Source organism: Protopterus annectens, chromosome 3.part1, assembly GCF_019279795.1.
Source record: "Protopterus annectens isolate FY-2018-M chromosome 3.part1, PAN1.0, whole genome shotgun sequence".
NCBI lineage: Eukaryota > Metazoa > Chordata > Ceratodontiformes > Protopteridae > Protopterus > Protopterus annectens.
This window is the reverse complement of record NC_056732.1, coordinates 829,323,078-829,347,478: the sequence shown is the minus strand read 5'-3', so window position 1 is coordinate 829,347,478 and position 24,401 is coordinate 829,323,078.

Here is a 24,401-nt window from a genome sequence, read left to right as displayed (position 1 = left end):
GTGGCCAATTTGGACTTGAAATTTGCTTTGGAGGATTTCACTAGTGCTCTTATTTGCTTGTTTAGGCTAAGGAGAGATTGCTTCCAATTGGGCACCTGCTCCTTCTTGGTCCTGGGCAGCAATTTTTCTTTTGTTATAAAGTTTATTTATTGCAGATGTCCACCAGACAGGTTTACTCTTCCTTGTGGAGGATGATTTAGTCCTGTCAGGTATTCCTGATTCCATGCATCTATATAAATGTCTGTATACTAATTTGGCATAATTTTGGATACTGGCATCAGTTCCTAAAGAGGGGGAGGGGGCTGTGAAGCTGTTTATACCATCCCCCAGGAGGCTGTAGTCAGCTTTGGAGAAGTTTTTTTCTTTGACCCTAGCTAGATGGGGGTCAGGGAGATGGTGATTTGAACGTGACTGCTTTATGGTCGAATCTTACAAGGGAGGATGATACTGCAGGGATGCTGCACTGGTTACTCATGTTGGTTAATACCAAGTCCAAGATATTATCACATCTCGTGGGGCTACCGACTAGCTGTTCAAAAGCATTGCACTGACAAAATCGAGGAATCTCTGGACATTTGTGTTCTGGCATGAGCAGTTCTTCCTTTTCTATGACTTACTCCACAGTGATGTCTCCCTGGCCTACGAGGCTGCAAATGACCTTCAGCTTCTTCATTTTCTACATGTTTTAAAGTTCTAGCACCAAACATATGCACTCTGTAGACAGGAATCTGCACTGCAATATAACCAGAACCTACTGGTGAGATACATATCCTTCCTAAAGGATACCTTACTTCTCCATATTAAACAAAGCAAATATGTTGCTCTTTTTAAAATCTAATTTAGGTCATTACAAGGATAACTTAAATTCACTTCAGTCAGGTGCTTCAGCCAGTTATGTACAAGATTAGTAAGTAAACTGCAGTGGTTAGGAATATTTTAATCAATTTCCTAGTGTGAACCTGTAAACCTAATAAGTGCCCTTCTCATTTTTTACCTTGTCAGAAGCAGAAGTCTACCAACCCCCTGTCTACCTTGGTTGCAACAGGAGTCCCCATTCCACCCATCTCCCACTGTTGTAGTGGTCACAGACAATTGCTTAAGCCATTTGTGATTGCCTGAGACTGCATCTCTGACAGAGCTCAGCCATGCAGTCTAGAACTGATGTGAATCACTTCAGGACATTTTCAATCAGCCAGGCATTGTCAGAGTTGTCAGACTACCACTATCTAACACAATTTTACTCTCCAGTGCCTTTATCACACCTCAGTCACCAGGCAGTAATTGTCATCTTGACTGTTATGAGGGCAGCTGTTGCCCCTCAAAGAAATCTACTCAGCATGACACTGGACAGTGTAGCCTGTACCATCCATTCTCTGATGCATGTGTCCATAATACACATTTTATTCTCACTATGTCAAAGGCAGCAGACTAGACGTATAATATGCATAAAGTTATGAGATATTTTGCCGCTGTTCATAAATGACACCAAGAACTATGCTGACAATATGACAAAATGTTGTTTCCTTGAAAATCATGCCACACCTTTGGTAAGTCCATGAAGACAAAATTCTCTGGGTTACTGCTGTTTTGGACTAGCTCAAGATATGCTTTAGCAATGCTAATGACCTCTTCTGATGATTGTTTTTTATCATTTTCTGCACCATGCCTAATAACCCTCCAGCCCTAGCTCTATGGTGTTATTCATTACCTTTTCTACAATGGTTAGAGCCCTTCACTGTGTGGCTGCCATTCATGCAGCCATCAGGGGTTTTCTTATTTCTGTCCTAACCCTGTCCTCAGCAGCTGATGAATGTGCTCATTGATGGAAAGGCCTGCTATGCCTTTTAGTATGTGCATACATGCTCCTGTACATAAAGGATGAAGTCTAACATGTGAACACGGTTTAGCAGAGCCATGTGCAAATCCACTCTCCATCTGATCCATGTCTGACACCTACCTCTGCAGTAGCAAGATGGGCTACCTCTCTCCTCCCAGGACAGAGAAGACAATCCAACCAACACACTCCAACCTTCCCTAGCTAGATCTTTCAAAACCTAGGAAACTAGCCAATCCTGAGTCCTCAGGGCAACAGTTAGGGCTTTACCCTCTGCTCCATGGAGCAGCTCCTTTCATGGATCCTTCAGTATTGTAATACTATTACTTAAAGGAGTCCAGTGCAGTATACCATAATACTAAATACAATATTCATAAATGTGTCTTTTGAACATTCCTTTTCATACTTATGGAATACCTCACAATGAGAGTTTTTATTCAAAATGGTTTACCTACAAGTCATTGATGCACACGCCTTCAGCTCACTGGTATTCAAAAGATCAGTATCAAAACCAGTGAGTTGAAAACCCTTAAAAACAAAAGGCAGCCTTTTTTTTCCATTGCTTCAAGCCGCCCTCCTACTGACCCACCCCCCCATACCTCCTTATATTATATACACTAAATCCATGGCAGCACTGCAACAGAAAAAAAGGAGAAAAAAAGAAAAATCTCTGCACCGGCTCACATCGTACAACACATTGAGGTGAAACCAACTGCAAAATTATTCTTGGAAAATAAAACTCCTCAGTGGAAATTCTGTCATCAACCTGTGGCACAGCTGGCCAAAATGCCAAAAGACTGATCCACTATCCTTCACATACTTTTCAAAACAAAAATAACAATTATCTTGTACCATATCTTATGGCACAGTTATCCTTCAAGGTATGCAAAGTCAGCTTTCCTCAGTGTATCCTGTGTTTTGACTTGTGACATTATCTTGTGTCTGTCCCACTGATTTAAACTATTCTTTTGTGATTCATACAGTTTATTAAGAACTGATTTTTCAGAGATGACTGTACCATTATTTTGTAATGACAATGTTATTCCTTGCTGCTTGCTGCTATTCTCCATGGTGAACTACATCAAAACTGAATAGATACTTAATACTTTTATCTCTGTCTGTAGAAGAAACATTACCTGTAAGTAATACCATCCTATTTCTACTGGGTTCCTATTAAATCAGCGAATGCTTAAAATAGTGAACGCTGTTTAATCAACCCTTTTTATTCAAAATGGTGGAATCCTGAAAGCATGGAACAGCGATCTTTTTCCCAGTGAAAAAAAAATCACTGGGCCATTTTGGGGACTTTGCATTTCCTCCATTGTGGTGCAATCTCGGAGTTGGTATATTTAAGGAAGGGGGGGTGGAGCGTAAAGCCCCCCACTTTATTTTGTGATTTTTTTTTTTTTTTTTTTTTTTTTTTTTAAGGAGCAGCGATTTTTTTCCCTGGGAAAAAAATTGCCGTTCCATGTGTTCAGCATTTTGGTGTTTCGACATATTTGGGTCGATTATACAGTGATTGCTAAGTTAAGCATTCGCTGATATAATATAGACCCTTTCTACTTACTTTGTGGTACCTAATTAGATCCCAGTATCTCAGTACTACATCCACATGACTTTTTATGATTTATGAATGCTCATACTGGTGATGGACTACATTAGCAAACAGGTCAGAGGGAACAAATCAGCAAAGTTGCTGTTTGCAGATGATATGGCATTACAGGCAGACTCTGAGCTATAACTTCAGCAAAGGATTTGAGAATGGAATGCAAAACTGAAGGCACATGGAATGAAATTAAGCACATATAAGATGGCGGTAATGGCAGCAAACTGGGGACATCAGAAGAAGCTGAGAATAGAGTTGGAAGGGAACAGGTAAACAGCTTCAAGTACCTGGTAGGGATGGTTGAGGAGAAGGGAAGTCTGAATGAAGAGGTCAAAGCTAGAATCAGAGAGGTTACAGCCAACTGGCCTAGAGTGTCAGGTGCAGTCTATGACAGATTAATGCCAAAGAAGTTGAAAAGTAAGGTGTACAAGACAGTTGTGAGACCAGTACTACTGTGTGGTACAGAAACTTGGGCAGTAAAGGCAAAGCAGATGAAGAAGCTAGAGGTGCCTGAGAAGGGTGGTAGGATGCAGACTGTGGGACAGATGAAGAAATGAGGACATAAAAGCAGAAGCCAAAGTAACTACAATTGCAGAAAAGATCAAAGAGAACAGATTATGGTGGTTTGGGTACTTGTGCAGAAAAGCAGAAGACAATCTGATGAGGAAGATTTGGGACAGACAGTAAGAAGGTAAGAGGAACTGAGGATGTTCAGCAAAGAGGTGGATGGATTTTGTGAAAGAAGATCTGCGGCAGTCAGGAATGAGGTTTGAAGAAGGCAGGAGTGTGGCACTGAATCGAGAGAGTTGGTGACAGTTAACGCAATACCCCAACCCAATGTAGAAAAAATGGAAAAAAGGGGGGTGATGATTATGATGATGGTAATGATGATTTAAACACTTCATGTGAAAAATACATTAGCAATTTATTTCTCACCTTGCTGCACTAAGCCAGATCATCATTTTGATTGCACATCTTTTCTAGTTTTCTCTCCTTCAAAATGGAATAAGTCTTGCCCTTTATATAATCTTAGAAACAAAGAAACAAAAAATATAGATAGAAAAGTGGGTAACTATTAATGTTGTTGAGTCTTTCAGCTTTTCCCGGTTAGGGGTCGCCACAGTGGAACTCCGGTCTGCTAATGATTGGTATTTGATTTTTATGTGCCAAGTTACCAGCCCTGACGCACAACCTTCAACAAAGGTACGTCCATTCACGCATGTCTCCACTAATGTCCATGCCGATGTCCTGTATTGCAAGTAACAAACTGTTTGCAATTATTGTATAACTTACTTTTGCATATGTGTGTTAATATGTTGTTGGTATAAGAGTCAGATGCCTTGCTGAAGTACAGAAATAGAGCATCCAGTATTTAATATGTGTTGCTAGATTGAACAAAACAAAGTCACATTTTGCACCTGTAGTTATTTATGGTAAAGTGTATTATTATATATTTGAAAGGACATTTCTTTAGACAAGCTTATGAGACATACTTTAAGTGCAACTGTTTCACAGTCATACATAGGTTGTCAGAACAATTTTCTCTTTGAGTATAAAAATAATCATGTGTAGAGTTTCTCAGTCCAGCTGAAAGACTCAGCACAGTTCAGCTAGTTTCCTGCTATTGGTGACTAAAGCTCAGTGGAGCAGATAATCTTACTGATTATCTTACTTCAAATAAGATGACAAATATTTAGTCCTAGTGAAGATATTCAGTGGAAATAAACTAATAAAGATGGCTACCTCATGTATGCCAGAGATGTATTAGCACTAGAAAGATAGGATGGTTTTAGAAGGAAGGTGGATAACATTATAGAAATGCTGTCTGGAGCAGCCATACTGCTGGTAGACATGGTTGTCTAAGCAAAAGACAGAAATGAATAGCCAAAGAGGAGAAACTAAAGATGAGATTTCACACTGAGCTTATCGAAGGAAGGACACTGAGGAAACTAGGAGCTATAATATATAACATTAAGTATCCTGTTTTTTGTTTATTTTGTTCTTTATTTCTTTGTTATTTATAGCACTTTGTGTGCTGTGTATTTTTCTAGCTAGTTTCACTGTGTGTGAGGTATTAACTGGAAATTGTCCACTTTTATTAAGCATCTGTTGGGTTGTTTGTTTCTGATAACTTGTTGCAGTTAAACTCTTTTTTCCAGAGGCTCCTTTAGCTGTTTAAAACTTTCATTTAAAGGCTCACTGCTGCTTTTCAGCTGAGAGAAACATTTCTGCCGTTTGTTCTAAGTAGTGGGGATATTTGTAGCATTTCCATATTCAGACTTGTATTTGGGCTTAGTGTTTGTGGAGGCTTTGTGTCTGAGCACATATTCAGGGACATCTTGGTTTAGCCAAAGCCATCAGGCATTTCAGTGAGAGAGAATTGTTTGAGGTCATTGGCTGACTGAGGTCACCTTGACTACAGCTTAGACTAAGCACCTCATTGGCTCTTTTGAGATTTCTTTCTTAAAAGCTGTCTCAGGTTTCAACTTTCTGTTACCTAAGAAGTTCAGTTGTGAGTGTTCTGCCATTTCACACTGAGCTTATCGAAGGAAGGACACTGAGGAAACTCGGAGCTATAATATATAACATTAAGTATCCTGTTTTTTGTTTATTTTGTTCTTTATTTCTTTGTTATTTATAGCACTTTGTGTACTGTGTATTTTTCTAGCTAGTTTCACTGTGTGTGAGGTATTAACTGGAAATTGTCCATTTTATTAAGCATCTGTTGGGTTGTTTGTTTCTGATAACTTGTTGCAGTTAAACTCTTTTTTCTAGAGGCTCCTTTAGCTGTTTAAAACTTTCATTTAAAGGCTCACTGCTGCTTTTCAGCTGTGAGAAACATTTCTGCAGTTTGTTCTAAGTAGTGGGGATATTTGTAGCATTTCCACACACTTGTATTTGGGCCTAGTGTTTGTGGAGGCTGTGTGTCTGAGCACATATTCAGGGACATCTTGGTTTAGCCAAAGCCATCAGGCATTTCAGTGAGAGAGAATTGTTTGAGGTCATTGGCTGACTGAGGTCACCTGGACTACAGCTTAGACTAAGCACCACATTGGTTCTTTTGAGATTTCTTTCTTAAAAGCTGTCTCAGGTTTCAACTTTCTGTTACCTAAGAAGTTCAGTTGTGAGTGTTCTGCCATTTCACACTGAGCTTATCGAAGGAAGGACACTGAGGAAACTCAGAGCTATAATATATAACATTAAGTATCCTGTTTTTTGTTTATTTTGTTCTTTATTTCTTTATTTATAGCACTTTGTGTACTGTGTATTTTTCTAACTAGTTTCACTGTGTGTGAGGTATTATCTGGAAAATGTCCACTTTTATTAAGCATCTGTTGGGTTGTTTGCTTCTGATAACTTGTTGCAGTTAAACTCTTTTTTCTAGGGGCTCCTTTAGCTTTTTAAAACTTTCATTTAAAGGCTCACTGCTGCTTTTCAGCTGTGAGAAACATTTCTGCAGTCTGTTCTAAGTAGTGGGGATATTTGTAGCATTTCCATATTCAGGCTTGTATTTGGGCTTAGTGTTTGTGGAGGCTGTGTGTCTGAGCACATATTCAGGGACATCTTGGTTTAGCCAAAGCCATCAGGCATTTCAGTGAGAGAGAATTGTTTGAGGTCATTGGCTGACTGAGGCCACATTGACTACAGCTTAGACTAAGCACCTCATTGGTTCTTTTGAGATTTCTTTCGTAAAAGCTGTCTCAGGTTTCAACTTTCTGTTACCTAAGAAGTTCAGTTGTGAGTGTTCTGCCATTTCACACTGAGCTTATCGAAGGAAGGACACTGAGGAAACTCAGAGGTATAATATATAACGTTAAGTATCCTGTTTTTTGTTTATTTTGTTTTTATTTCTTTGTTATTTATAGCACTTTGTGTACTGTGTATTTTTCTAGCTAGTTTCACTGTGTGTGAGGTATTAATTGGAAATTGTCCACTTTTATTAAGCATCTATTGGGTTGTTTGTTTCTGATAACTTGTTGCAGTTAAACTCTTTTTTCTAGAGGCTCCTTTAGCTGTTTAAAACTTTCATTTAAAGGCTCGCTGCTGCTTTTCAGCTGTGAGAAACATTTCTGCAGTTTGTTTCCTACCCTCCCTCCCTGTTGGTATAGTGTTTTTATACTTGGTGGCTTTGCAGTTGCCCGCCCATGTTGTAAATTTGATCTGGGACCCTCCTCCCAGTCTAGTGTCATTACCTCATTCTACCCAGTACAGGGAGAACATTTGAGAAGGCCAATCAGCTTAGTTTCTGCTACTCCTTTCTCTCTTTCCTTTCTCTTTTTCCACTTAAAAAAAAAAAAATCTGGTTTTACTGTATTTGTGTTTCATCCTACTTTATTTTGTTTTTGCGTCATCTTAAAAGTACTCAGTTGTATTTATTACTGCTTGGTGTAACTCATTCTAAGCCTTTTAGTTTAAGCACTTGGGCTTCAGACCAGTTGTTTTACATTAAGAAGGTTTGTGGTCTGCACTGTAGGGCAGAACAGGTAGCTTACATCCTTCTAAGTTGGGAACTGCTGATTGAGGGCTCAGTGTCTGTTATTCTAGAAGTGTATTAGTTCTGGTTTAAGCACTTGGGTTTCAGGCCAGTTATTTTACATTAAGAAAGTTCGTGGTCTGCACTCTTGTGGGAGGAGAGGCTGGACTCTGCCCTTCTGAGCTGGGAATTTCTGGTTAAAGGCTTATAGTGCCTGCATATTTGAACTGTTTCTTACTGAAATTGGTACACCTTGTTTGCTGTAGCATAGACTAGATCCAGGCCTGCTGAATCTAGCTTTGTTTGTATGCGTGTTGTTTGTTTGCTTGTTATTTCCCTGAAACACTAATTCTACCTAAAACGTGGCTTTTCAGCGCTTCTGTGGATCCCTAGTGATATCTGCATTGCTTACTGTACTTATTTTCTTGTTTCACTTGAAAGAAAGTTACTGTTTGTCATTTTTGCATTTAAGTTACCTGTAACACATTGCATTTAAGTTACCTGGCACTTGCTCACTAAGTCAGCACTAAAAAATTAAAAGCACTACACCCTCACAAACTCCCCTTGAGTACCTTGTTCCCCATTGGCCCTTTTTTTCAATTATAAAGGAATTCCCAATACTATTCTAGCATGTCCAAAGGTCAGTTGTCAATCTCCTCTCCAATCCAGCTGGTGAATCTGGGAATCTTGAGGCAATGTTACAACTGCCTCATGTACACAGACAACCCTCTCCTCCTCCAAGACATGTGAGAGATGCAACCATATAGCCAAACTGGAGGCTAAGCTCTCTCAACTCAGTACTGGCGTAACCAGTCAGGAGGAGAAGGAAACCACACTCGCTACAATTCTAGTCTCACATAGACCTACCACGACAGCAAACCAAACACATAAACACACAAAAACATACTCTGAGGCTCTAAATAAAAATCTGCCTAAGCAGCAGAGACCTTCAAAGCAGACACCCAAGCAACCGCTACCCCAAAACAAAACACGTGCAACACATAGCTCACAAAGCCAGTGTGCTGAACAGTCACAGCCCTTAAGGCTAAACAACACACCTGTTGCACTTGTAATAGGTGACGCTATCTTCAGGCACACTGACGTCCCGCTCACCAGGCTAAACAAGGAGAAGGTCACGGTGAGCCGCCTGTCGGGCGCTAGGATCCAGCACATAACACACATACTCAGGTCACTCCAAGGCAAGTACAAATATGACTCAGTCATTGTCCATGCTGGTGTGAATGACCTGCGATGTACCTCCCTGGACTACATGAAAAGAGAAATAGAGGAGCTCTCTGAGCATGTAGCCCAGACCTTGAGTAGCATCTTACCCTCGCCAAGAACGATGCCACAATATGAAGACAAGATGATCAATTTCAACAATTGGCTTAAGTGTTGGTGTCATTCAAAGGGGATCCAATGTCTGTCAGCCTGGGATGACATGCTCGACAAGCCATGATGATTCACTAGGGATGGCTTGCACCTGTCACCCCTGGGCTTTCGGATATTGGCAAAGGCTCTTGCTACACCCATAGTGCTTTTTTTAGGCAAGGCTCAAAAGACAAACCCACCTCCATAGGTATCACAAGGGATAAGAAACTAAGAGTAATGCTACTCAACGCCAGAAGTCTAAACCTCAAGATGCACACACTCGAAACTCTCCTTAGCATGGAGAACATCGATATCTGTGCAGTAACAGAAACCTAGTTCAAGGCTCCCGAGAGCACCCCAGCACTACTAGGTTATACCTCATACCATGCTTTTCGGCCCCCAAACATGGACCGAACCACAAAAGGAGGGGGAGTATCAATATTCGTCAAAGATACCCACACCTCCAGGTTGGTGGCACAGCATGAAGCATCAGAGACTATCCATGTGCAACTAACAGTGGGTAAAACTGCCTTCCAGTTTATAGCCTGCTACAGACCACCCTCCCAAACCCAGGAACCCCACTTGGCCTTCCTGAGAACAATGGAAAATATGAAGGTCTCTCCTAACACCATTATATTGGGCAACCTCAACTACCCAAACATAGACTGGGAGCATTACTCTAGCTCCAACACCCTAGCCCAAAGGTTCCTAGAATTTATAAACTCAAATGCTATGGAACAACTTGTTACCACTCCCACAAGAGGGGAAAACATACTGGACTTGATCATCACCAACATGGGGATTCTATGCTCCAGACCAGAAGTGTATCCCTCACTGGTAAGATCAGACCATAAATTAATCTCACTGGATATTCACATCCCGACCCCACCCCCTGCCCAGAAAACCACAGTGATAAACTTCTCTAAAGCAAATTTCACAGTCCTCAAAACCAAGGTGGAATCCTTCAAAGCCCCTGGGCCTGTGGAAAATACGGCCCAGACCACAGAATCCTTTATAAACGCATTCTATGAACACCTTCAGGAATGCATGGATCATGCAATCCCAAATAAAACCAAGACCCAATCCTCCAAAGGCAGATGTCCTGTCTGGTGGACCCCAGCATAAACAAAATATACAATAGAAGGAGCAAGCTACTACATGATAGAGCAAAATCCCAAAAAGGGAAGGCATTTCCGATCAGTATTAGCAAAAAAACTACGGGCACTCATAAAATTGTCTAAGGCCAGCTTCGAGAGAAAAATTGCACAGGACACTAAGGATAATCACAAGGCTTTCTTTAGTTATGTTAGTAACCTGGGTGGGAATTCCCAGATATGCTCAGAATTAGTCCAAAATGACAAAAAATACACCAAACACACAGACATTGCCAACATCCTAGCTGACAGGTTCAGCACAAACTCCCCCCCCCCTCCCCACCAAAAGGGTGAATATCTATCGCAGCAGAGTGCTGCCCCCCTGACATCTCAGATTCTCAGGTAAGAGCCGCCCTCTCCAAAGCAAAAAAACACAGCATCAATGGGACCAGACGGTGTCCCGGGCTGTGTACTACATGAACTCCAAGAAGAGCTAAACCCAAACATAAAACTACTGTTCAATCTCAGCATTACTAGAGGATATGTACCCAAAGAGTGGCATACAATAACAGTGGTCCCTCTCCACAAAGGTGGTGCCTCAACGGATCCTGGAAACTATCGCCCCATAAGCCTGACTAGCTTGGTCTGCAAAGCTATGGAAAGGATCATCATGGACCTCATAAATAAAGATATCGGGGACCTACAGACACTAGATCCTACCCAGTTCAGCTTTGTTAAGGGCAGATTCTGCCTCTTAAACCTGGTTGATTTCTTTGAAACAGTCACCAAGGCCATTGACAAGGGGAAGGTGGTCCACACAGCCTACCTGGACCTCGCAAAAGCCTTCGATACAATACCCCACTCTGGCATTATAGATAAGCTCACCAGCTTAAATATAAACCCCTATGTCACTAGATGGGTTGCAAACTGGCTCAAGGACAGAACCCACATGGTTAGAATTGCTGGAGCCATGTCAGACTCCAAACCAGTTACAAGTGGCGTCCCACAAGGCTCAGTCCTGGGACCTCTCTTGTTCGGTATATATTTCTCGGAGGTACAGGCAAACACGGAAGGACTGTGGCTGATGATTGCAAACTGGGCGCCATAAGCGATTCTCCAGCCGACACAAGCATCCTCCAAAAGGGCCGCATAGAAACAGACAACTGGTGCCAGAGCCATGGCCTCAAGCTAAACGCCAAAAAGTGTATAGTTATCCCCTTTGGCAAAAACAAAGTGCCCACAAATTACCACATAGGTGGTAATCCATTAAGTACAGAAGAATTAATTAGGGACCTGGGGACCCAAGTTGATAGCAATCTCTCATTTGACAACCACATGGCCAATGTGGTTAGAAAAACATTTTATATAGCCCACCTAATCATGAAGGGATTCACATCTAGATCAGGGGAGGTCATTGTGCCTCTTTACTCATCCCTCATCAGGCCCATAATTGAGTACAATGCCCCTTTTGGGATGTACCTTACCAGACACCTGCAGCAACTGGAAAGACCCCAAAAGTACCTCACCAAGAGGATCAAAGGGCTCAAACAGATGCCATTTGCTGCCCAGTTAAAGAAACTCCAGCTCTACTCAGTGGCATACTGCCTGCTCAGAGGCGATCTGTGCCTCACGTATAAAGCCATGTCCAACCCGGAATTAATGGACATGCTGCACCTCAGAAAATCCAAATCCCATCGAGCTACGCACTTAAGAGACTTGAACCTCAGCACTGAAATAAATAGGACATGCTGGAGGGACAGATTCATAACCCAGAGGCTCCCTTCACTCTGGAATAAAATCCCAGTCCAGGTTAGGCAGAGTCCCTCATTGACTCTCTTCAAGAGGAATCTTGATGAGTGGATGAGAGATCATAGTTTTACCCCGGGTATCACTTCTGTGTCACTGTTAGACAGAGGCATATATACTAACCTCGAAAAAGGGCATAGCAAAATTAATTTAAAATGGGTGGTGAAAGCCAAACACACTCTGGCTAGGCTTATAAATGCCCTAGGGCAGATAGCCTAGTATGAACCTATGAACCTATGAGAAACAATTGTCAACTAAATAAAATCAAGAGAGATGCAAGAGGTATTGGAAGAAGTGAGGAAGGAGAAACACCCCTGGGAAGTTCATTCTGAGAGCTATGAACATCACATAGAGTGCTGCAGGAGAGCACCTGAGGCAATACTTCTTAGACGATATCACAAACAATATAAGAGATCCACAAGAATGGAATCAAGGGCTTCAGGGGAAAAAACATAATGTGCAGTACTCAGGTTCTGAAATAGGAACATCTAGACAAGCATTGTACTGCTTCCTTGGCTTCCAGCTCTCGTCACTGTCCTCATGAATTGCTTATAACTATCAGACAGTATCTTCTAGATGAATAACATTTAAGATCACCCACTTATCAACATGCTTATTGCATTGTCCTACCATTTTATCACGTTAATATAAGTAAAATTAAAATTTAATTGGATTGAGTATTAGCAGCCCAGTCACTATCATTCATGTCACCTGCTCCATCTGTAAATAAATGTATGTGGACCTACACCAGGATGAATTTACAGATCCCCATCCACTTATCCATGCTGGATTTAAGGAAAGTTATGGAGATGCTTTGCTTGATGTGGAGATGGAGCTTATTCCACAAGAGCTTGCTTCTAGTTTTGACACTGTATTTACATTGGATGTGGACAGATTCTTCAATCCAGGAGTGTGAGTAAAAATCAATGCTATTAGCATTCACATTTACTATGAGGTCCTCGTAGAACTTTTAAATATTCTTAGGTCACCAGAGAGTGGTAAAATATTGGTCCTGGAGAAATCCCTGCAGACAGTAGGAATGCAAGTCATCTTAGACTGGATACTGAAGAGAGAAAGTGCAGTAGGATGGTCTGAACTGATGAGTGACAGGACATCTCTGTGTGTGGAATATACTGGTGTTATATTTGTAATAGTCAGGTTAAGTAAATATGAACCCCTCAAAGGCGAGAATACTACCTGGTTTAGAGAGTTAGCATTGATGATTTCTACAAAACTATTTCTATATCTGTTGTTTGTAATCTATGTTTGCCAGTTTATGGACAGACAATTGAAATCACCCAGAATGAATGAAAGAATGTGTTAGATTGAATAGTAAAGGACTCAGTCTGTTTAGGTAGGTGCCACGGACTATGGGATACATGAAGAGAATTATATATTTAACAGTGATATAATAGGTAGGTTTATTTACAGGTAGCAGTACATAAAAAGTTCTAGGTTATTATCCAGCAGGATTAGCCATAAGGTGATGAGATTAAGAATGAATACAAAGAATCCCCATCAGAACTGTAACCACCCACAGTAGGTGTTTTGACAGGCATTTGATCCCCATAAAGAAGCACTGCTGTCACTGCAATGGAACCAGGTTTGTGCAGTTAAACAAACAGATATGCTTTCAAGCACCATGAAAGCCTCCTACAAGGAATGCCCTTGCTTAAACTTCTGTTATTGAGCAACATGACCGTGAGACTGGCATTTAGGGGTTTATTGAGTTTGTAGGTGGAGAAGACTGGGTCTGCTTCAGAAAGGTACTATGGGAATAGAGAATATCTTGGCTAGTATGTATAAGCCCTGAGGGAAAATTTGAAGATCAATAACTGTGAATCAGGCAAGACTATCTACATCTCAGTCTAAGATGACACTCATTGGATCCTCCTAGAATTACACCCATTATTTTGCTAGTTGCTGGAAGTCAATTTTTTACCTGTATTGTGGTATGATTTAATGTGATAGCAAGGTACTGATCAAAATTAGTTTATTTACAGCCACAGAAACATACATACATTCAGAGTGCAATTATATCTTCCAATGTGGAATGTCAAAGGTCATTCACTTCCATGTGAGCAATGACCAGGCCATATGCACGCCCTGGCTGAAGGCACTTCAGTGCCTTCAAGGCATGAATTACAGCAGCTGAGACATAACATAGCATCAATCTATTTTTGCTCAGCCTACTGAGTGTGGTATTATAAGATAAGGATGTTATCATGTGACAACACATTCAGACAGAGTTAAGATTTCAGGAATAAAGCTTAAGTGACCTTTCCTGTGGTGGCAGCTGCAACATTTCTGAGTACTGTACCATCTGGAGTTGGTATTATGAGCATTTGTAAGATGTAACTATTTTGCTTTGTTTTAAGTGTCTTTGGGTATTGCCTAGGAGGCTAAGGAGACTTAAGTAGGGATTCAATTTGTACAGCAGCATATGTGAGATTAGTGTTAGTGTTGAGATGTGAGGGAACAGTGGTACGGTGAGCTTTGAGTAGCAGGTGTCATGACAGTGTTGTCTCCAGCTTAAATAGGTATCAATACTTCTCACATGGAGACTTAGGGTTTGATAGTAACAATGGGTAGCCAGGAACACAAGGCAGATGTTATACTGCTACAAGGTACCTAATGTTAGTAGCTGTTGGCAAGCAGTACAATGGCTAGGACAGGGAAATGGATAGGGGAACTGTCACTGGCACAAGCTATAAGGGGACACAGTTGGAAATGCAGGTGTTGAAAAATGAGCCGAAGTACATTTTTTCAGTATCAACAGTGTGTTAAGCTAGTGCTTAAATGACTTTTAACATGTATGCACTTTAACATGAGTGCATGTTAGTACCTGAAACAGCTGTAGCAAAGAGCTTACACTTGCTGTTTGTTATGTTACTTGTCACTTTTTCTTTTGGTTCTCCAGTTCAACTGAAGAGGGGGTGCCATTCTGGGGATAGCCCACAATTCCAGTTGATTGTGCTTAAGAGGTGAGTTATGATCAGACTGTGATTTCATAGTATGACAAAATCTGATGCAAAGATGGCACAGTATGTGTGGTGCCATGTCAACTGCAGTAACTGATATGATGGGGAGGGATTTAATAATAATGATTCAGAAGCACTATGACAGCTGACATATGGATCTTGTTTATTTTTCTGTAGCACCCAAACTGAAATTAGTAACAGCAATATGAGAAGAAACAAAATTAAATTAGTTGTGCGATCTAATAGTGTGCATGTTAGTAAGGCGAACAAGTCTATATGTTGGTAGCAACAATGTGTTAGAAAAAAAGAAATACTATTCATTCAGTTATTTCCTCTGTCAAAACTGATATTACATAGGAAAACTTTGGGGCTGGAAAAATGGTTAAAGTCTTTACTTCACAGATGCAATATATATGGTTTAATTCTCACTCTTGGAGTAAGAAGTTGGCATAATGGTTAAGGTATTTACCTTGCACACACAAAGTGCAGGATTTGATTCTCACATTGGGTAATTGTCTAGGTTTAAAATGGTCCACAAGGGCAGCTAGCCTAGTAATAGCCAACAAAAATGATTTATTCTTTATTTTAACACAGCGAATAGTTTTGTTTATTTTGCTATAATCCATCCATACACATGATTTGCATTTGCTTCCTAAAGAAATGTTATGATAGCTGTTAATTATGCATACAGTGAACAGATGAAACTTGTCATGCCTTTTTTCCATATCACTTATGCACTAAGCATGCCTTTTTAGAGGTGGAAGTAAACCACAGTACACTGTGAAAACTCACACAAACTCAAAGAGGACATGCAGACTTTTCAGAGAAGTCCCCAATCCCACCCCAGCACAGAACTGAAATGGGGAACCTCTTTCCGTGAAGTGGTAATGCTACCTATTTTACCACTGTCACAACCAAACCTCCACTGTTACATCTAAACCTAAAGGTCAATACTCATGTTGTTTTAGCAGAATTAAATGGTTTACTTTATCAAAGTAAAATACTGCAGAATCAGCATTGTATGGTAAAGCAAAATATCCAAAGTGGAAAGTAAAGTACAGTTTTTTGTGGAATAGTACATCTTACTACCTATTGAAAAAAATGAATAATAAATTGTTCCATATGTCTCATTCAGTTCACAGTTTTAAAGGTATCTGTCTTTTATTCTCTAGCTACTTTTTTTCTTTCAAAAGACAAGGACAGAAATAAAATTAGTGTTCAATGTACACTGAGCAAAATTATTGTAAAATAGACAGAGCCCAGATACAATGTATTTAAAGTAATTGTTGCTATAGCACATGACAATAAAATAAAAAAACTGAGAGCAAGTTAAGTTAAATGGAGCTAAACATAGGAACAGTTTATTGAATTTAAACTTTTTAGATATACTTTTGTGGGGGATCTTCACCCCTTTCCACCCCACTCCACTTTTGGGACTATATCCCACCATTCCTGAAATCTAAATGTGCAAACTCCAATAACGGACTATGTCAGTGACACATAGAAATTACATTTGTCCAAGTAAGCACCTGCTCCACTTTACTTATAATAATGTATTCCTGAGCATGGATGTGGTAGGGGGTGTTTTTGTGTATTTTGAAAGTTTCATATATTTGTTTATGCTTGAATTTGTATTTATAAAATGTCTGTCATGTTCCACTTATTTTTAATGGTAGACTAACTGCTACGTCATCATTTTATATTTGACTATATGATATTTTTGTATGCATTTTATGAATTTACCCATGCTTCATTTCACATGAAACACTATGTGAGTTAATAAGAGTAAAACACTAAACCAAACTAAACTTAGCAGTGTTAATGTAGAAGTGCTGGAAACACTGTTGCATGGATCCAGCCAAAATAAAGGTAATTTGCATGTTCATGCTGTTATCTCTAGAAATTTCTGGTGAATAAAATTTCTGGTGAGTGAAAGGTTTTCACTGGATAGAGATGAGGGATCATAATGAATGATCAAAGCATTACTTGATAAAACATGATTCATTAAATGAGCAGTCATTAAACCTCACCTCCTGTGAAACTGAAGTTTTCGCCTGAGGTGCTCTGTCCCTAAGATAGCACATGGAATTTCTCATACTTAGAAATAGTTTCAGTGAATCATGTTTTGATAAATTGTTGTTTTGGTCATCTGTAGGTGACTCGATGCAGGAAGGTACTAAGCTGACTAAATCACAGTGATAATTAAATATCAGGCAGATGCATTCACTAATTAAGTCGCAGATGTGGTCAAAAAACTCAGCTAATCGAGCAGGGAATAAAGGAACTATGAGAGGTCATAGTTTCAGCCAATAAGAAACATTGAGAATAGAAATGGATGTGGTTCCAAGAGAATGAAAACAGAAGTCAAAGTATAGGGAAAAGCCAAGATGCTGCTTGGAAAGTAAAACAGGAAAAGCTGATGTGGACAGACCTGTGGAGTGCCGAAGAGCCTGAATGATAGATAGATCACGTGGTTGGTGTCAGGAAGGAAACATATGTAGATGAAATGATTTGTACAACAATAAAGACTACTAAAGATAAAGTAGGAAAACAGTGGAATAGATTATACAAGAGAGCATTTTTGATACCTTTATGTCAAAAACTGAAACTAGGAGTACAGATGGCCCAAATTATAGCAGTTTAGAGATTCATAGCTAAAAGGTGAAGAGACAGAAAGGGCCTGAATGAGGCTGTCTAAAAGGAGACACTATGAAAAGCAGTTTATGAATAGGATAACATAACAGGTTTGACCTGATTGATGTGGAAAAAGTTGAATATGTACTAGAGGAAGGAATACAAGCCATGACCATGACAGGAACTAATGAATGTCTTCTTACAAAGACATTTGTTTGTGATAACTGATACTGAATCTTTTGAAGCTAGTTTTGCAGTCATACTTATATACCATTCTTGTGTTAGAGGGATCCTGAAAAATGATTGCAATCAAAATAAAAATTCAGAGTTAAGTGGATTTACATAAGGTTTCATAAAAATGTTGACAATATCAGATAAGATGAGAAGCATATAATATTGTAATAGGAACAAAGCAATTATTTAAATTTAAGCACACAGAAAATGACAAGTTAGCTGTGGAGATGCTTAGCCAGCCAATATGTGAAACAGATTATGACACAAAAAAAGTTTACACTGCAAGGCATAGATAGCCATAGCCAGACTTCAGAGCTTTGCAAAGCAACCATGCATATCTCAAGATGATTAATGAACTATTTTATCATTACCAATAGTAGAACAAGTATATGAAGCATATAAATCCATAGCAGGTTCAGATTACAGACTCCAAAATAGGTTATACAAGCAAAACAGCCAATCTGATTCTACTAAAGCTATAACATATGAAATATCAAAGTTCAAGAGTGAAACAGAGAAAGAAGATTCAAAGTAGTTAGACTATCCTAAACTATGGGTTGTAGCTAGAAATGAGACCCCTGACCTTAACAGTGAATTTAAATATACCGGTGGGGTATTGTCTAAGCCAGAAATGGCCTAGACAAGTATCTAAATTTGCCAGAACCCTTAACAGTTGAGAAATTCTGTCAAAGAATATTGAGAGATGTCAAGAGAAAGATGTACTAAAATAGAAGCAAAGACTAATATTTTTATGAAGACAAACTAATGAATTGGCAGGCAGAAAAGAACCACATGTCAAAGTAACAGAAATGACAGGATGTTATATAACAGTGTAAATAATGTAGTAGAAATATCCTTGTAAGCTGCAGTGTTCAGCCTCAGGAAAATAATTGACAAAATGCAAGAAAAAATATCATTTTGCTACAGTATGCAGATGCAGGAGTATGAGGTATGAGCAACAAAACAGAGAAAATATAAAGGAGCAGAGAATATGTAAAATATATAATGCAAACCAGTGATAGTCAGAGAAAATAAGCATGATTTTTATATGCAATATAATTGTAAATGACAGTACAGAAAGACCAGACATAGAAAAGATCGTAGTGAATGAAGTAGCAAAGACACATGGCCATGAACGAATATATTAACAAGTGAAGTATACAACAAGCTGATTACATAGCCAGAATTACATAAAGTAGATAGGGGTTCTTACATGTAAAATTCAAATACAGTATTATAGACAAACAGCATTTTAAAATAGTAGTCCAATTGAATAAAATAGCAATAAAAACACTAAATAATGCAATAAAGAGCATAATCCACTTTAAAGAACAATACAGAACACCAAATCAAGCACTAGAGAATATAATCCAGTTTGTCAAGTTATAACCTAATAAAGAAACTTGGGCTAGTAAAGTTATTTCTAAATCCTAATTATACAAAAGAAAAGAGGGAAAAAGGTGGGAAGCATATAAGAATGTGAACTTAGCAAACAAATATGAGATTCACAGTGGAGAGACTGGAAAAACAAAATTAGACTGTTTGCCATACAAAGAGATGATGAAGGACATATGCTAACTGTTCAAATTTAAATTCCTGACTGCCAAAGAGAACAAGAGACGGAGTCATTCTTTGATTTCTTGTAGCCACTGTACATTAAAGATGACTAATTATTTGTAACGGATAAATACTTGAGATTCTCGATGCATCTAGTACTTTCCCGAAACTCACATAATTCTAGCTTCTGATAAAATATTTTCATCTTGAAATCACTTTTTATTTCTTCATTTATAATTATAGGCAATTTAATTGCTGAGTCTTGTCTTTGTGCTTATTGGATTTTTTTCTAGGAAAGGTAGTGCTGGTCCTCCTTTGCTTGCCTCATCTTTTGTTTTCTGTGTCCTGGTATGTATGTCTTCACACTTTGCAAAGGAGAGGCTGATGCTGCATGTACACCTTTGTAGTGGATTATTTATGTATTCACAATTTACAAAAACAGAGGCTGATGCTGCATGTGAGCATTTGTAGTGGCTTACTTATGTATTCACAGCTTACAAAAACAGAGACTGATGCTGCATGTACACCTTTGCAGTGTTTTATTTATGTATTCACAAGTTACAAAAGCATATGCTGATGCTGCATGTGAGCCTTTGTAGTGGCTTATTTATGTGTTCACAACTTACAAAGGCAGAAGCTGATGCTGCTTGCAAGCCTTTTTGGCTACTTTGGGTATTGCTTTTTGATGGAGGTTATGGTGACATCATACCACCTTCTATTGTGCTGTATCAACAATTCCTGTTGATATTCAATGGGCCATATAACTGCATGTAAGCCTTTGTGGCAGCTTATTTACAGTGGATATAAAAAGTTTACACACCCCTGTTAAAATGCCAAGTTTTTGTGATATAAAAAATGAGACCACAATAAATAATTTCAAATTTGTTCCCACCTTTAATGTGACCTACAACCTGTACAATTCAAATGATAAACAAATTTGTTAGGAGAAACAATATAAAAAATAAAAAAATGTACGATAAGCTGGCTGCGCACACCCTTAAACTAATACTTTGTTGAAGCACCTTTTCATGTAAATTGAGACACCTGCACCTTTGCTCCCTGTCTGTGTAGTAGCTGGTCCAAATGTGAGGAAGGCATTATAACCTTGCACTGTCAGTGTGCTCTTTGCTGCTTTATACCTTGTTTTAATGACCATGCAGATGGCTGTATCCTCAAGGGTGAAGAGAACTTCTAGGGAGGAGAGCTTTTTGTTTAGACTTCTAGCATTCAGCAGTAACACCTTTAGATTTTCTTGGTTTTGCTTTGCTATGTTAGAAGTGGTTTCAGTTTGGCATTGTAATGAAAGGCACTATGGGGGTACACAATGTTTTAGCTGAAATCTGAAAGCTTATAGAGGAGAGGGGCAGACCATCCCTGCTAAAGCAGCATGGTCTGTTGACAATCTCCTTTGATGCTAACAAATAGTGCACTCCCCTTAGAATGACACCAGTAACTAAGCCAATTAGTCAGTCATCTTTTGTTCGTATTGTGGCATCATCCTTGGAGAACGTAAAATGATGCTCAGTGCTAGGCTCATATCAGCCTTTGACACATATTCCAATAGCTCCATAATGTCTCTCTTCATATAGTCTAGGGAGGTATGTCTCAAGTCATTTACACCCACAGGGACTATGACTGAGTCATACTGGTACTTGTGGTCCAATGACCTGAGTGTGTACATAATGTAACCAATACTGGCTCCTGATAAGCAACTGACCGTGACCGTGAGCCTGGTGAGTGAGACATCAGTGTGTCTTACAATATTGCCTCCAATGACCAGAATGTTGGATTGTGTGTGGTTGCTTGTCTTATGGGCTTAGAAACAGATGCTCCATGAGATGCAGCTGTATGTGTTGATGTGGGTGGTGTTTTGAAAGAGTGCAGTTCTTCTGCTGAGGGTGTTTGTAATGTGTACTTCATCTAGGAGGTCTTTGCGGTTTAGGAAGGTTACATTTAAGTGCCTCAGCATATGTGGGTCTATGTGACTGCTTTGAATTGTGAGTGATGGGTACAGCGTGTGTACTGCTGACAACCTTATTGACATTAGGAATGCTTTTATGTGACAGCTTTGCATCCAATGATATTGTGTCAATACATCTATCACATACCATATGAGTTTGTTTAAGAATTAACTGCTTGTCAGTAAACATAAGAAAATGTCTACATTGTCTCAGGATTCCCCTATCCATCAAACCAGTAATGGAGATAGTGGGAAAGTTCATATCCATGACAACAGACCCTTTTTTATAGACAGTTGGAATGAAAATATAAAGTAACGTTAGGAGTATCTGGTTTACAACTCTGGGGACATTGCTTTTCACTACAAACTAGTTGCCCTGTGTGCATTTAGGTATTTGTGAAATTCCAATGGTTCTTTTATAACAAAAATGTCATCTCAATGTATTTGTGGCTATACAGGTCAGTGCCAAACACCTGAGGGGAAACCAATTATTAGAGCCTGATGATTATGGATGAATTATTTAGCCAGATATTCTGAAGCTAGAAGCAAATCAAGCAGTACTTACTGAAAAGAAAGAATTAGATTGTCAAAAATTATGAAAAGAGGGGAGTCACCTGAATGGCTACTGCCTGACTGCTACTAGTGTTGGTCTCACCACAGTTTCACTCTGCTGGGAAAAAATGCTCCTTTGCTTCTTCTTGCACCAGAAGCAAAACACTAGCTCCAATCTCAAGATGAAAAGCAGGTCCCAAATGATATAAGGGTCTATAGGCTTATTTCTGTCTTTTCCTGGTATATGCCTTAAATAGTAACTAGACCAATCAGGAAGGTCAAGCGCAGACACTTACTTCCCAACCAGAAACTGTCAGAAATCTATGCACTCTGCTCCTTCTCTCACCAGGTGCAAAATATGGCAACTATGAAGCGGTTATTGGGCTTTTCAGTGATCAGCAGTCCCCAGGAAATAATGTTCTTATGCTCCTTCTTTCACCAGGAGCAAAACAGAATAACTAATCTCAAAATGACTACCGAAAGGCAGAATGTGAGATCTCCAGTAAATGTTGGTCTTAGAGAAGATGTAGGAGATTTTAAATGCAAGATAGAAAATTGGTTAATAACCTAAGAGCTGCAGTGTGCACTAAGTAGTTAGATATGAAACAGAGGGTAACTTAAGCTTAAGCCACTCTTTTTAAAAGAGCAAGATAAGTTGGAAGCGGCAGGCACTTTGTATTCTGGTTCTATGGAGTAGAGTGGGATAGCCAATAAATTTAAATACTTGAAGGGGAGTTATTTCACAAAATGATAATTTTGTGCTTACCCACAATATTCAATGAGGGAGGAGATGGAAGGAGTTATGTGGTCAAATTAACATAAGGGACAGGCAACTAGAAAGACCGTTGAGTTTAAAAATGCAACAGCTCCAGGGTTTGATGGTGGGGAAAACTAAATTTATGTGTGACTCACAAGAGACACAGCTGTGGTCCCTTTCCTAGTTCAAGTATGCAATTAAAAGCAGAGTACAAGTAAAACACAGTGTAAAGAAAATAAATCATAATATACAAAAGAGAAGAAGACAGTAAAGCAATACAAAATACAATAAAGAAAAATCAAACTACCCTTTCTCTCACACCAAGTTGTGGCAGAGTCTGGGTGAGCTTTTCAAAGTAACATTTTCAAGTATTCTGTTGACAGTAACCAAAGACATTTATCTTCCACCAATACCTGTTCCAAATTATAAAATCAGAAGTACAAAACCAATAAAATAAGTAGATACATCAAGCAGCATTAAAGTGTGCACATTATTTATTTATTTTAAGTTGATGTAGTGCTGGGGGTCTGAAAGCTTGTTATATTGTATACTCCTGTCAGCTTTACTTGGCTTTTTGTTTTAATGAAGATATTTCCTCTATGTATTTGTGACTTTGCCACTGCTACTATCAGTCCTTTACTAAGAATATTATTTTATGATTATTTTGTTCAGTAGAAAATACCCAACTGTTTGCATCCTTGGGGGTCCATGGACATGTCAGGAGAGTGGCAGTAGAGGGGAGGAGTGAGACAATAAGAGTGCTTTAAGACCTCAGCAAATATCTCATGATGACATCAGACTTTTGATTTGGGTACTCAGGCTGCTGATTGAGAAGGCATTTGGCCTGTGCCGTGGGACTGGCTAGTTGTTTTGTGATAGTAGGCCACAAGGAGGGCTGATGAGGTGCATACAGTCACAGTAAAGCTGTCTTTATGCTTGCCTGGATGATAAGAGTCCTCCAGTTGTCTCTCATCAAAAATAAGGACTTTGTTGTCACAGATAGGGAATAAATATGATTGAGTCACAGGAAAAAGAATGATGGTTGGCAGGTGTGGAGATGAAAAGCAAAATGAAAAAAAAATCATTAACTTGGCTGCCTTTTCATAAACCTAGCTAGGACCCAGAACCCTAATCATGTGAAATAAACTGGAAAGATGGACAGGCCATTTTCTTTCTTGAAAATGATTCTTTGTATACTTTCAGTTGTGGTCACATCAATTTTCTGATGAGATTTTATCAATCAGATAGATTTTTTAATACCTTTATTGAATTATCTCTTAAGACATAGGCAAACATACATTTATAAAAAAAAGAAAACAAACCATGTTAACGTTCATAATTACAAGCATTATACATCACATGCATGCTTTTCTGTAATTATCACCACTCTAACGTTACATAAATTGCTCAATTCCTATCGTCCTTTGAAAGTCACTCCTACTCCAAAACATTATACATATATTGTTCCCACATTTTCCATTTCTTTCTATGTAGTTTATTCCTACCCTTTTCTAAAGATCCCATTTCCAGTTCTTTTATCT